We start from the raw sequence: 15753 nt of genomic DNA, 5'->3' as shown, positions 1-15753 counted from the left end.
ATCCCCTTTCTCATCATGGAAGTTCCTAACCCCTTCCCTGAGGCTTCACGCCTCCTCACACTTTACCTGCGATCCACTCCTTAACTCTTGGAAACAGTGGAAGGAGACATGTCCCTAGAGAGCACCCCTGCTCCATCACTCTTCTGCATGGGTGAGAAGCCCCTCCTTGGGCCCTCTGACATCCATTTCCATCCCCACACGGTCCCGTAAAACTACAACTAATTCATGGAGCTGCATGGCATCATCAGGGACATGCAAGGTTGAGCGTGGGAGCTGACAGAGAAGAGGCACCCAGACATTTGCTGAGCGAACTGATTCTCTTTTATACAAAAGAATTCAAAATGTCCACAGAAATGAGCCATAGGTAGGAGGCTCCAGTGGAAAACTCCTAGTCTGGAAGATTATTTCTGTGACGATCAAATTTTAACAACTGTTTATTTCAACCTCACTGACTGGTGAACTCCATGAAGTATGAAGGAAGCATTCAGGCCAAGTTCTAAAGATGGACCCAAGACTCATTCATCTCTAGAGTCTCCGGAGCCAGGGTCCAGCAAAGGTTTTCTAATGAATGACTAATATTCATTCCCATAACTAGTATCCGTCCTTTTGTCTACTTCGGGATGCTTTTGTATGGGGTCTTTTTTAAGAGTACTGGGGAGGAGAGAGGAAGGGGAGAAGAATCTCAGGAAAAGCCAACTAGAATATACATGCCTAAGAACTTCCAGGACCCTCTCCATTTTGCCTTCACTTCCTTGGTCCCCTCATTCCTGCAGGGCCAATCACATTGGTTGCTGTGTTCCACAAAGGCCAGGCACAGTTCCTTTCAGAGTCTGTGTTGCTCAAATTCCTTCCAGCCTTGTTTCTTCATTTTATTTGGTCTTGCCTTATCTGGAAGCCCTTCCTCAGCATTTAACATTTGTCAGCAGTTAACATTTTGCTAACTCCCTAGCTCCTTGGCTTGGTGTTTTATTTTTATGGGATTCTTTCTGCTTTCATTGTATTTTTCTGCAGTACTGGCTACTGCCTGCTGTAATACACATATGCTCACTCCTTGTGGATGGTCCCTGACCCTGCTTGGATGCCAGCTCTCTGAGAACAGAAACTTTATTTTGTGATGAATCCCTAGCACCAAGCAGCACCTGTCACATACCACATAACACATGCTCCATAAATATTTGCTGAATGAATGGATGGCTAGAGAGACAAATGCCGCAAAGAGTGAGCATCCAAGGAAGAAAATGAAAACCCAGATGAGAATGTGCTTGACATTTAGCTGCCTTGCTGAGTCTCAGACCAGGACATCTGTCTCTATATAACTAGGTCCCTCCTTTTGGGACTTGAAAATATGTTTGCCTGCATGGAAGAAGCTTGTAGTATAGTTTAGTGTAGTGGACAGGGATGAAGTCAAAGCATTAGAGGAGTAGTGAACCTCACCACAATAATACACATATACTGTCCCCATCTTTAGGTGGGCAAACAGAAATTTAGGAATTGAGAAAATGATCTAAGTAAAATAACTGAGCCAATAAATAGCCAAGCTAAGACGTCCACAAAGTTCTTCTCTTTCTTCTGGATACTGTCACAGCACAGGGACCACTGTCAATGAAGAAAGCAGGAAAAGAAGGAGGAGAGAGAGCACAAAGTCAACCTGTCCATCACAGATAGAGAGTCTAGTAAAAAGAACAAGTCTAGGTCTAATAATCCCAGGAAGTTAGCTTCAGAAGGTGCATTAGTAGTCATCTGATCCTATGCATGGCTTTATAAAATGCTTCTGATTTTTGTTTTTAAGGAAACTGGGTGTCATCTCACTGAAAAAGACCTTCAGGATGGAAGACTACAACAGCTTAACACCAGCCACCAGTGAAAGGGTAAAGGGTATGGACATGGCCTTCATGGTTTCTGAACTTGATCTTGAGTGTGCCTAGGAGTATTGTGTATTTATGTACTGGAGTCCAGGGAGCCTAACCAATGTTTTGGGGACTAAGAGGCATGCCAGCCCACATTAGGTGCAAATCCAATGAAGAAATTCAAATAGATGTGGCCAAATTCTCTGACACAAGAAGGAAAATGCCCACAACTGATTGGAAAGAGGTGAAGGAAGATAGAAACTCAACAAGATGGTAGTCAGAAAGATGGAAATGGTTTGCTGTAGCTTGTCCACTGAAAGGCTCTTGGACAATAACTTTATGAAGCAAATTTGTCCCTAAAATGTGATAACAAGAAGGAAGTACATCAGGTCTCTGACTAGAGACCTTAATCTCATCTCAAGCAGTCTACCAAACGACATGCCCCTCTGGGTGTATGAATTTGGTTGGTTCAGAGGGGAGGAATGAAACCTCAGCTAATGAAGGTTATCTGCTTAATCTTAAATGGATTGTAAAAGGAAGTGACTAAAACTCCAGTTCTAATCTGTTCTTTTTTTTTTTTTTTTGCCTATTGGCATTAGTTTTATTTTATGGGAAAGCAGAATTTGGAATTTTCCAAAAGGCACTTGGTAAGGTGCCTGCATGTCATTCTTCAGTTCCTCTGCTTCATGCTTAAACACTCAAACTACACAGAACAGCACAGATTCCATTGAGAATACAGTTTTAAAAAGCCCAGAGGCTTTTGATCAACTTCAAAATTACAGCTCCCTTGAAACGCATGTTATTTATTATTCATGCTCTTCTTCTTGGGTTTTCTGTAAATGTGTGTGGTATGGGAGACACAGCTTCTAATCAAACCTGGCGAAATGGCCATCTTTAGTACTTTCAAAGCACCTTAGAAGCATGCACATTACATACTTCGTACTGAAATGCTAGCGACTGCTGTACTATAACCAAAGTCAGATGGTCATTACCTGGAAAAGTCTCTTGTGATCTTGTTTCACGACTCCAGGCTGAAGCGATGAACCAACAGAGCAGCTGTGAGCCCACAGCACGTGCCTTTCCAAATTAGGTCTGTAGTCACGAGAGGCTCTCCGTCCTTAAGGGAGTGCTCCCTGCAGAAAGGGAATGCAAGGCACATTATTCCCTTTCCTGGTCACAGTGTGTTTCTATGGAGAGTACAGAAAGTCAGAGGACCAGCAATTTCTAGGGATGATAATCATCTGTGATATTACCGTGCCTGAATCTTCTATCCTGTAGCTGGGACACTGAGGCTTGGAGAAGGAAACCACCTCCAAAGCCCAGTAGTTTGAGAGCAGAATCCTGATTTAAACACACCCCTGACTGTGTTGGACCTTGGGATTTTTTGGAAAAAAATAGCTACATGGTCAAGCTGGCATCCTAAACAAGTGGTTATGGATCCTGAATGAAAAAGATTGTTTTATAAATGGAGATGGCACTTTTTCATGATTGCTGGAAAAAGATTTTTTTTTTTTAAGCATGGGCAACTAAGTTAGTAAAGTAGTCCACTTTCAGACATGTGGGTATGATTTTCTCCTTGTTTTTCATCGGAATTGCTGTTATGAGCCGGACACTAGTGGCTCATGCCTGTAATCATAGCTACTCAAGAGGCTGAGATGTGAGGTTTATTGTTTAAAGCCAATCAGAGTAGAAAAGTCTGTGAGATTCCACGTATTCAGTAAATAAATGGAAGAGGAGCTTGGCTTAAGTGATAGAGCACCAGCCTTTAGCAAAAGAGCCAGTAACAGCAGGAGGACCAAAGTTTAACACCCAGTACTAGCCCAGAAAAAAAGAATGGAAAGAGAAAGAGAGAGAGGAAGAGAGGAGGAAAGGAAGGGAAGACAGGAGGGAGGGAAGTAGGGAGGGAAGAAAGGAGGAAGGAAGAAAGACCACTATTATAGAAGACTAGGGCCCATGGACATAGTGGTAGGTGCATTGTTGATTACTGATGGCCAGTCTCTTTTTATCTGCCCCTCTCTCTGTGTTTTAGAAAAAAAACACAATAACAGAAACGGGCTCTCCTCCAATGACTACCAATTCTTACAAGATTGTTTCCAGCTCTCCGACATTTGAACAACTCCTCTGTGTCAAAAACCAAGTTAGAGGGACAAAAGCAAATCTTATCTGTCAGGCATATCACGTGAATTTACTAGAAGTATTTCTCTAATTTGATCCTTAGAAACTTTGAGATTTGCTACTAACTCCATTTTCTTCTTAAAAAAATTTTTGGCACCAGGCATGACACTTTCCTTTATTCAAATGAGGGACCCAAGAGTTTCCGCCATTCAGTCAAATGAGAAATGCAAGTTTGGGCTGGGAATCTGTCCGTCCGTCCCTCTGTTCCTCTGTCACATGTCCGTCCATCCATAATATATCCATCAGTCACATGTTCATTTGACACATGTCCGCCTGACACATCCTTCTGTCCATCACATGTTCATCACATGTTCGTCACATGTTCATCACATGTTCGTCACATGTTCATCACATGCGGATCACATGTACATTGTGTGTTGGAAGCATGTCAGTCACATGTCAACACATGTCCATCACATGCCCGTCACATGTCAATGTTGGTTCTATGACAGTTGCATGCCAGCCACATGTCTGTCACATGTCCATTGCATGTCATTCCACATGTCTGTCACATGTCAGCTGCATGTTGGTCATATGTCCATCACATGTCCGTTGTGTGTCGGTCATATGTCCATTGCATGTTGCCCCACATTTCCATCAACTGTCAGTCACATGTTGATCATGTGTAAGCTGCATGTCAGTCACATGCCAATCACATGTTTGTCACACGTCCATCACATGACACCCCACATGACTGCTGCATTTTAATCACATGTTGGTTGCATGTCAGTCACATGTTGGTCACATGTCTGACACATGTCTGTTGCATGTGAGTCACACATCAGTCGCATGACAGCCACATGTCGATCACATGTCTGTCACATGTTGGTCAAATGTCAACCTCATGTTGGCTGCATGTCTGTCACATGTCCATCATATGTCTGTCTGTCCTTCCATCATGTCTGCTCGTTCGTCACATTTCCATCCATCACATGTCTGTCCTTCACATGTCTGTCACATGTGTCCATCTGTCACATGTCCATCCGTCTGTCACATGTCCTTCCATGTGTCATATGTCCGTCCATCCATCACATGTCTGTCCGTCCATCAAAAGTCCATCCATCTGTCACATGTCTGTCCATCACATGTCAGTCTGTCACATAACCGTCTGTCCGTCACATGTCTGTCCATCTGTCCTGGGCTGAGGCTCAAAGGAGCCTCAAACCCCGACTTACTCCATTTTCTAAGAAACTAGCATACCATGCCTTCCAGCCCTGAAACAGTCATAAAGAGACAATAGTTTCGAAGCAGAAATGAACCTACATCTAACTTCTAAATCTACTTTTTCGTCCACTTGAACTAGACTAGTTATTAGGCCCGAACATAAGACTTGTCTGTTCATGCTAAGGTTTTCTGTTTGTTTGTTTGTTTTTTTAAACACAAATGCATCTTTGGGAAGTTATAAATGTCCGAAGGACCTGAAGGATCTTTCCTACCAGATTCTATTTGTAGCAGGGAGGCGCTGAGGGCTAGAGTCTCCGCTAGGACCTCCCTTCAGGGACTCCGTGCCGCAGGGAGGCAGGGCCATTCCCCAGCTCCACAATCCACAGCCAGAGGGCATGGCAGGAAATTATGATTATCAATGCTCTGGACTTTGTTCCTGTTCTCAGACAAGCCAGGAGAGATGGGGTGGGAGTGGAGAAAGAGGAAGGAAAAAAAAAACAGGAAGTGAGGGGGGAGGGTGGAAAGGAAATGATAACAGAAAACACAGCAACTTTAAAATGTCCTTGGCCTGATGAGAAAGTGATTTCTGGGCAGACGTGTGGAAGCTGGGCTTGGAATTGGGGGAAAGTGAATTGTGAGGGAAATGGGAATGAAGGTCCTGGAAGACTTGAGCGGATGTCCGATTAATTCCATTTTTCTACCTCAGAGCACAGGTGAATATAGACAGGGCTGTTTCCAGGACAAGGGGCAGTGAATTTCCAAAGAAGCATTCAAGGTAAGAAAACGTCCCTCCATCCCTCATCTCTTAGTGGAGGCTGAGTGGCCAGGGAGTCACAATGGATCTAGACATGAGAGAGAATCTCTTGACATGACCAGTTATCAAGGAGAGAGAGTCCATCCATGCTCCTTGCTTGCTGAAGTGTTCACACCTTATCTCAGCAGGTATGAATGGAACTGATTCACCTCACCAGGGTCAGAAAAAAAAAGTCCTACTAGCTTCTATGGGAACCAGCAGTGGTGAGTCACATCTATAATATCAGGGGTTACTTGGGAGGGTGAGATCTCAGTTCGAGATCCCTCTCTGCAACCTGGAAGTAGGTCTGGTGATGCAAGTCTGTGTCACCTCAAACTGCATGGGAAGCTGAGACACAGAGGACGTGAGCTTCAGACCAATCTCAGGCAGAAATGTCTCCAAGACTCCATCTGAATGGAAAGAAGCTGGACGTGGTGCTGCAGGCTTATCACTCCAGGTACTATGGAAAACCTACAACTGGTAGACTGTTGTCCAGGTACGTACTTGGACAGGAAGTAAAACCCTACCTCGGAAGTAACCAGAGATATGATTAATCATGAGTCCTTCGTGCTGCCCAGCAAGCAAAGTTCTCAATTCCAATCCCACACCATCCAAACAGATAGGCAAACAAATAGCACCAAAAAAACAGAGGTTAACACAGCAGAGAGCCCAAGCCCCTCAAAGATCTTTCCTGATGGCTTTCCTCGCCACTCTGTCCACTCTCCATCAGTCCAGAGGCCCACAGAGATTCCCCACCTAATTTGCATCTTTACAGATGCCAATCTCCTGGTAACCCCAAGCAAGCACACAAAGGGAAAACCCTAACAATACTTGAATGTGGATGCTACTCTAGCATTCCCCTGATGAACACCAGGGTGAGCGGGGTACATGGAGTAACAGAAAGGACAGACCCACCCGGAGAAGGAACCAGGAAACTTGCATGTGGGGAGCGTTTTGTGGGCATCAGTCTGGCTGTGGTCCACAGCCTAGTGCTTGGATAACAGAGAAGCGAATTCAGCTCTTGCCACAGCCCCACCTCCTTCTCTCTTCTAGAGAGGATCACAAAAGCCCTACAAGGGCAGTCTCAAGGTCCCCCGGCAAATGGCCTTTTGCGGGTGCTGCCCTGGATTCTGTAGAATGTTCCCTCCCCATCCAAGCAAACAGAGCAACAAAGAGCAAGTAGATCTTTGAGAGGAGTCCAAGCTCTTTGAAGTGACTGCTGGCCTCAAATGTTAGTGAGGGAGAACAGAGATGAAGCAGGGAAAGGAACGGCAAACTCTGGTCTCTTTATTCAAGAGAAACAGAAGCTCTCATTCTACCAGCACTGATTTCACTCCTTAACCGGCAGCTCACGGATACCAGGGAGGCGTCCTCAGCTCTCCTCGCACATGGAGGAGATGGGCACCATGGAGACGAGGGCGGGCCACCTGCAGCATCTGGACACCTTACCCCATCTTTGTGCATCTTGAAAGAGGTGCAACGCCAAAGAGTCATTATCCCATGTTAACGCCCGAGAAGCCCCGATCCCAAGACATGAAGTGATTTGTCCAGGACCACACAGAACCAGTGCGAGAACAGGAATCTGCAGATGACTCTCAGCTCCCCGTCATGGCGTCTTTGACATCTCACACTCCCGGTCCCCTGTCCCGAGCAGGAGCTGAGGGGCAGCGTGAGCCAGCTGCGTGTCTTCCACTCTGAGACTTTCTCACAGCAGGAGGCCAGGGCAGGAGCAAACCAAACAGAAGGCAAGCTAGACAGCCAGAGGACCAAAGGCCTGAGAGAGCAAATTCCACCCCCTCAGGACAGGCAGATACAGGATCCCGGGCCCACGTAGGAGCATGTGCCTTCACAGTGCCTCAGTCCCCAGGGCAGCGCTTAGTCTCCAACTGGGAAGTGTTCTGTGGCATTTTTCCCACAATCCCATACGGGGAAACAAGAAGGAGGAAAGTTTGAGATGGGAACAGGATCTGACCTACATGGAGTCGTTTCTATGCGTCAGGCTCCATGTAGCACCATCCAGTCGTCTCCTGAAAGCTCACACCAGCCGCCTAGGGTGAGCCCCGCTGCCTCTGCTCCTCTGAAGATGAGAGAACTGAGGCAAATGACTAGGTGACTTGTTCAAAGGAGTCCGAGTAACTGTGGTAGAGACAGGTGTGATGTTAGACCGTCTGGCTCTAAAGCTTGCGTTTAACCTTTCCATAAGACTCTTGCTTAAGGCAATTGTCTTAGAAGGCCTACGAGTAGAAAGAACAAAAGTAAAGCCAACATCCTAGAACCAGACTTCACTCAAGAGATGGGGACCGGAAGCTCAGCTGGCAGGGGATCCCCAGAGGTGCTCCACAGGCAGGTGTGGGAATTTGGCCACTGGTCTCCTTGGGATGGTGGCCGACCCGTGTCACACTGGCAGCAGTGAATGACATCCTGGTATTTACCCCGCCTCACTCAGAGGAGGAGGAAGTGGTGGGCCCCGGAGGGGCTTTAAAGAGAGGCTCAAGATGGGAGGGTCATCAGGGTAGGTAGTGAAGATGGTGCTTTGGGAAGGTCCCACGTCCCAGAGGACAGAGCAGTTAGACTGGCAGGCAAATGATTCTCTGCTCTCAGTCGAGGCCCATGGGGAACCATGGCCCATGCCAGGTTTCAGCCTTTGAAAGCATGAGGGACAGAGATCGGAACAGAGGTCATCTCTTACCATGTCACAGATGGTGAGAGTAAAGCCCATACTCTAGAGTAATTGATGATGATGATGGCGACAATCATTAGTTATTTGTCAGTTAGGGGCCAGGAAGTAAGTTAGATGCTTTAGATAGATCATTAATAACTGTAAGGAATTTGTGAGGTTCGTAGGACTTCTCTGTGAGGATGATGATGATTCCTGGCTTATATCTAAGATAAGCTAAGTAAGTTTGTAAAGGTCAAAGCAAATAGCCTAGGTAAAACATCCTGGGCCACTGTTTAGATGACATTTTAGCCCCTGATCTCTCCTCTAAGCCACGCTGCTAAGAAACACTGAGGTAACCATGCCTGTTATGGCGCTTATGCCACGGCCGATTTCAGAGCTGTCAAAGCACCCAGTGTAAGTTTTCACTTAAATTATCTACCCACACATCTCTATTAAGTGCTGTTAACCACTTCCACGTATGTGGTCACATATAATTAGGGTGACCTCGTGATTTATCACCCAAATGGGGATACTTTTTAGAGAGTAAAGAGGTCCTGCTGGTAATATGGTTGAATTATAACACAGAACTGACCAGAAACAAAAAGACAGCCATCCAATTGTAACCTACCATCAAATGGAGTTGGTTATTCTTATCATCTCGATGTGATGGAGCTGAGAACTTCTTAGACAGTTCCATACTTTCCAGTCTACACACACACACACACACACACACACACACACACACACACACTCCTTCAGGACCATTTACCCTCACCTTCCCTTGGTTAACCAAGCTATTTTCTAAGGTCCTTGAGCTGGTAAGGCCTTATCTGTGAAGCGTGTACATATCTAGAGTACAAGACAGTCATGCTGAGATTGGATATGTAGGGTAAGTCTAACAAGGTATTTGAAAATAACCAGTATGTTCCTTATACCCTGGCCACCCAGAAATGGACCCCTCACCTGTACTGATAACTAAGTAGACCCCCAGATGTGACCGCTCTCTGGCTCTCACTGTAGGATAATCCGAGGCCCCTGGATGGTCCGCTGTGGTAGGGAGCAGCAGCCTCCGCCTCTGTGTATGCCGGCTGGAGAGGGTAGCCTATTGGAGGGGAGCAAGCCCCGGGTGCCCGCGGGTTCCACCCTGGCTCCCCAAGCCCTAGCCTTCCCCCCTGCTAGCAGATAGCAGCCGTGTCTGGAGGTGGGCAGCTCCAGCCACTCTGGCCTCACTGGACTCTGGAAGGAAGGAAGCAGAATTTAAATCCCTCTGCCTTTGTTCCACTTCTTCCCTAATACCCCGCCTTCCTAAGAGGAAAAGAAAGAATTGGCTACCCTTTTGAAATCAAGAACTCTGTGTCAAATCCAACTCACCCAGCAAAACAGGTAAAGCAAAATACTAACAAGAAAGCAACAGGGCTGGGAATATGGCCGAGTGGTAGAGTGCTTGCCTCATATACATGAAGCCCTGGGTTCGATTCCTCAACACCAAGGCCAGAAAAGGCCAGAAGTGGCGCTGTGGCTCAAGTGGCAGAGTGCTAGCCTTGAGCAAAAAAAGAAGGCAGGGACAGTGCTCAGGCCCTGAGTTCAAGCTTCAGGATTGAAAAAAAAAAAAGAGAGAGAGCAACAGCACCCGTCCATTTTTCTGAAGGAGCTGTTTCTGACCTTTATCCAACCATGGAACATCACAAGGCTTGCGAGCTGGGGATGTTCTGCAGCATGAGAAAGCCCTGGAAGCTCTGGGAAGTCTCAGCCTCTGGTGGGTGTCTTGGAGACACCCTGGGCCTGGCCTGAGAGAATACAGTAAGGCTGCTGAAAACCGTAACTGTTTGTAACTAGGTGAGGCCCACTCTCTGCATCAGGTTATACTAACAGCGTAAGTACGTGGGATTCTCAGGGGGTGGTTACACCTATGACTATTATTAGTATTCTTGTGGAGGTAATCAGGGGAGACTTGACAGCAAGAAAAGGGATAGGACTTGCCCAGTGCTGCCCAGAGAAGCCAGGACTAGAACAGTTCTCTGGGTTACCATCCGATTTCTCGGGCTCTCATGCTGAGGAATTCATGGTGACCGTGCGGATTGGGAGCAAGGCATGAACCTGGTGGAGGCCATCCTGGGTGACCCAATTCAAGGAGCTGATGATGGGATGGTAGTGATACGGGCTAAAGAACATAGACTCTCCTTCACTGATCATGAGCTATAGGCACTGCCATGAATGCTACAGGGATGTTTCCCTCAGGCCTCAGATCAATACTCCTGGCACTGGCAGTATTTCTAGTACCCGCATTTTACAAATAAGGAATGGAAGAGCAACCCAGGCTGAGACTGGCTACCCCATGTTAATGTGAACCCACAGCTGTTGGATCCAACCTATGTGCTACTGTAGGAATGATCTAGATGATCCACATAGATGGCTGCTTGGATTATGGGGTGAACAGGGCCAAAGAGTGACCACTGGTCACAGAATAACAGTAAGAGCCAGGTTTCATTTCCAAGGTTGGAGTTTAACATTGATCACGAGCTTCCTTCCCTAAGCAGCCATTAAAGTGAGGCCCTGTCAAATAGATTGGATCCTTCTGAAGACTCCACTCAGCCTTTCAATGAAGTCATGTCTCACTCTCTGCACAAACTGCCTGGGTGGATTCCCTCTCCTGGAGACCATTTCCAGAGAATCCCTCACTCAAATTTCCCCTTTAGGGGGAAGGAGGGACATATTTGAAACTTAAGGAGATTGGTCTCCTCTTAAAAGTTGTGAGCAACAGGACAATTATATGCCAAACACAAGGCATGTTACCTTCCCTCCTCTCTTTCAATGGCTACCATTATAGGAGCATCATTTGGGAGAGGTGTAAAAACTTAAGCAGGTTAGAGAGTTCAGCATCTGACATCTCACTTTGTCTCCATTGGGAAGACAGAAATAAATAGTCCAGATGGTAGAGTCCATATCTGATCACCTGCAGGAGATGTAAGGCAAGAGGATGTCTTGATATAGTACAACTGCTTTATGGAAGGGCAAGGAGACAGTTTGACTATGTGACTCTTGGCCTCAGTTTGACTATGTGACTCTTAGACACTATTCCCTAATCTACAGAGACAAATTTGCTTACATGCAGCTTATATGGAAATACACATCAGCAAGCCTCTATGGGCTACTTTGAAAGTCAAATGAACCTTCTCTTCCAAAGTACTATAGCTTTCGGGGCTCATGGTTTCTGTCTAGCATTGGATAAATGATTCCTGAAGAGAAGAGGCCACATTGCACCTATCTCACAGGCCATGGTAACTAGCCCAGAGGCTTGTATAAAAGAGAAGTTTGGTTTCATTTGTAAAACTGAGGATAGTGAATAGCTCAGGGTGGCAGGGAGGGAGGAAGAGGGTAATGGAGGTGCAGTGAGTAAAACAAGAGGCTGAATTTAGTCTAGGTAAGACTTGAGGTGGAAGAACAGAAAGACAGTATGTCAAAGGCTTTTATGATTGGCAGTGGGAGGAAGATAGGGTTGTGGAAAGAGCCTAGGGTCTCCGCCTCAACAGCTGCAGTCTCAACTTTGTGCTAGTTCTTCTGGCCTTGGGGCCTTATCTTTACCTCTGGAATGCACGTCATCGCAGGGTGATTAAGGCAACCTAGAATTTCAACCGACCAATGTAGTACTTAGCACCTATATGAACGTTAGCCAAATAAGGTTGACTTCCCTAAGTCAGTGAGGTAAAGTTGCCTTGGACAGTCAAATCCAACCTTTGTGTAATAAAAGGTTACAGAGGTTCAAGCCATGCTGACTCAGAGTAAGGAAGCAAGACACATTGCATGGTCATACTTCACTGAGAACAATCTGAGAGCCACTGTGATGAGAGGCATTTGTTGTTCAAACTTCCAGCAATTCTGGTTATGGGACAGCATACCGTAGGAATACCTGCAGCACTCACAAAGACACGTGAGTCTCACATGACAAACACTACAGGCGTCCTACAAGCTCCTTGGAGCACCCTCCTTTACGACGGACACCCTTTGGGAGTTCTGTGGAGACCTTATTTATGACATGTAACTTAGTAGAAGAGAAAGCATTGAGGCTGAGAAGTAGAACTGGAAGGCTACTTATGCTTTGACCCTAAATCTCTTTCAGACACAAAGGCAAGTCACTTACTGCCATTTATATAATGAGAGGCTTTGGACTGGGCTGTCTTGGACCTGGAGACTGTGCATGGCTAAAGCCTGTCAAGGGGACTGCTTCTACAGAGGGTGACCGACCATATACAGTGACATCTGAGGAAGGAATCCTTTACACCGCAGTTTCTACTTAAACCACTGGGAAAACAGGGCCTTTCCTGTTTAACGCCCCATTCCACAGTCAATGGGATTGTGCTGAAGTTCAAGGCTCTCCCATTTTTAGTTCCCAAAGGGCCCACTCCTCTAGGTGCTGCCTCAGGCATATCACTATATACTACTGAGCCTAGCCGTCTTCATGTGCGCATCAGAGATAAAACTTCCCTGGCTTACCTCACTTCCCAGAAAATTCTGTTTTCTGACACTTCAAGGAGGGTCCAAGTCTCATTTCCCTAGACACTCTGAGGCTGCCTTACTCCACCTTTGTGCATAGTGATAGATACACTTGAATGCAACAGACACTGTGAAAACGACACCCTGCCGTCACTCTTGGTAAGGGGGAAAGGGTCAGAGCACTCCAGTACCTGGGACAGCTGGGAAGCAGCTTATCTGTGGTGCCCTCAGCCTGGGCCTCCCAGAAGAACTCGATCCTACTCCAGACAATATAGCACAGCTGCTGCCCTTCCTGGGCTTCCTGCTGCAAGGCAAATTTGGGAGTCATATGATAAGCATTCAGTACTTCATTCATCCTCCGGACAAGGAGGGAGCCCGCTTTCCCAACAGCCCGGGCAGGTCTGACAAAGGTGACAGTCTTCCTCCCCACCACGGCCCCGGGCACCTCACACTTGGCTGTGGAGAGAAAGGAACTAGAAGCAGGGGATAGAAGAAGAAGAAGAAAAAGAATCAGGTCCCCAGACAAAATCACCACGAGAAAGACAGAAAGATACACTTTCCAAGTGAGATAGGCCGTGTTCTAGAGAAATCCATATTCCTAAACCAGGTATTCAAGTCCCTCCATAAACAAGTTCCATGAGCTCTGACTGTACGTCCTCAGATTCATCATCTCTGACCCTGTGCCGAAGACTTTCACTTCCTCTGTTCCTGCTGTCTTTCAGCAAGTTATTTCCTCTAGAAAGTCTCTCTGATTCCCCCTTCCCGGGACACTGCCCATGGCAGTCCATGCTGGCCTTTCCCTCTCCCGAGCCCGCACAGCAGTTGCTCTGAGCTGTATAACACCCATGAGCTGCCTCGTCACCTTTTGACTGGACTGTCATACCAACCTCTTCACTAGTTTCCTTCTGCCTGGGCAGAGGCCCTGCCCTCTTCAGAAAGAAGGAACTTTCGAATGCACCCATCTAAAGATGTGCTTAAACTCCTTTAAGGACCTCCTACAACTTCAGAGGGAAAGTCTAATGCACACACGGTCCTAGCCCTTCCCTGGGGCTACCTTCACTCCAGTTGCCTATACATTACATAGACACCAAAGGTAGGAGGAGAGCAAAGATCCCTCCAATTACCAGCTTTTATTCTTCTCTAGTCTCAAGCCCTTCTAGAACCAGGTCCCACTGATGCCTAGGAGCTTACAGCACTGAGCTATGGCAGAAGTAAAGAATGCTAAGACCAACCAGGTCCTCAGGAACAATAAGCTCATATCATCGTGACAAGTAGACAGGCCATCAAGCAGCTAAGGGGAAAGAAGGTACCTGAGTCTTCATTTCTTCTTTATAGTCATCTTAGAAAGTACTATGTTTCCTCTCACAAGCAAGGAAGGCTCACAGTCACCCCTACCTTACACCTGGCCTGAATTTCCAGCCAGTTCTCATCTCTTAAGGTCTAGAGTGGTATATCCACTAGCCTACTGGCCACTCCCACATGGCACCTCCCACCTGCCATGACTGATAGGAGTGACAGCACTCAGTCCCTGCCCAGAATTCATTCTGTCCAGGAATGAATTCTTGGAAAAGAAATCCTGATGCTTTTTTTTTTTTTTTCTAAGAGCAGAGAGACCCCATTGCCTCTCCAACTTCTTAATGAAAGACTGTGGAAAGAAATTGCCTGTTGCCAGACAAGAGAAAATTCCACTCTAACTGCTCTATATTTACCCAAAGAGGTTATCAAAAAACCCTTGCCATATCACATCACAGGGCACAGTCAGTGTGTGTGAGATGGAAGAAGAAGGTCTGGAAGAAGAAAGTACAGAAGTGAGTGAGAGCTCAATGCTGTTCCCTTGGGGAACAACAGCACACAGGAGTGCAGTGACACCCAGGAGCCACTAATACCAGCTTGGCACAGTTACCTGTGCAACCCTCTTCCCATCTTTACATTCAGCACTGTCAAACAAGTACCTAAAAACAAAGCATGGTGGGAGATTTACACCATGGAAATAGGCATATGCCCTTTCATTGTGTTTTGCTTTGTTTAGTCTAAACAATCGATTAGTAAACATTTGCCAGTGTACTACTGAATGGATCTGGGAGAAGACAGAGGATTTGCATTGTACGTGTGGTCTTGTTCCAATCTCATTGTTTCGACTGAGGAGGTTTCCTGTTGGCCCTAAGTGTCCTTCTTTGAAAAAGTCAGAAGGATACTTTGGTAAATGTAAACCATGATTAGATATTTGGCAATGTCTACAGACTTTTGTCACAGTAGAAGTATGTATGGTGATACTGGCCATATTCCTGCATGCACAGGGGAGCCCTCCCCCAACAAAGAGTATTTTACTCAAAACATAGCAGCAATGCCAAAGTTGAGATATCCTAGTAGGAGGATATTCACGCATAGAGAGACTCATTGAATTTCCTTGTGTCCATTTGACTCCAGAAGAAGAATAAAAGAACTCAAGTATATTGGCAGGAGCCCTGGAAGGCCAACGGGGAAGACTGCCATGGTGTATGCTACGGGTGGCCAGTGCTCCTTGGTTTAAGACACGGACCCTGCTCTAACACAAAGATAGGTACAGAGAGGGGTTTAGCAGTGGCATACAGGAAAAGCAACTGGGTCTGGCTGAAGTCATGGTG

The 15753-nt window shown here is 46.4% G+C and overlaps 1 protein-coding gene across 2 annotated transcripts in view; it reads right to left on the bottom strand.

Annotated features, from left to right (window-relative positions):
* Positions 1-13434, bottom strand: part of Cyria (CYFIP related Rac1 interactor A) — a 62437-nt gene extending 49003 nt beyond the window's left edge. The window contains exons 1-2 of one of the 2 annotated variants that reach the window (XM_048353399.1): positions 13321-13434; positions 2840-2980 (exon numbers count right to left, since the gene is read on the bottom strand). The gene's annotated coding sequence lies outside the window, so the exon portion shown is untranslated. Of the gene's footprint in view, positions 1-2839; positions 2981-11431; positions 11573-13320 lie in introns of those variants that run through there. The other variant, XM_048353398.1, reaches the window with a different exon arrangement.
* Positions 13435-15753: the final 2319 nt, after the last annotated feature.

The sequence above is a fragment of the Perognathus longimembris genome, chromosome 8 (genome assembly GCF_023159225.1).
Source record: "Perognathus longimembris pacificus isolate PPM17 chromosome 8, ASM2315922v1, whole genome shotgun sequence".
Classification (NCBI taxonomy): domain Eukaryota; kingdom Metazoa; phylum Chordata; class Mammalia; order Rodentia; family Heteromyidae; genus Perognathus; species Perognathus longimembris.
This window is presented reverse-complemented; position numbering and strand designations above follow the sequence as displayed.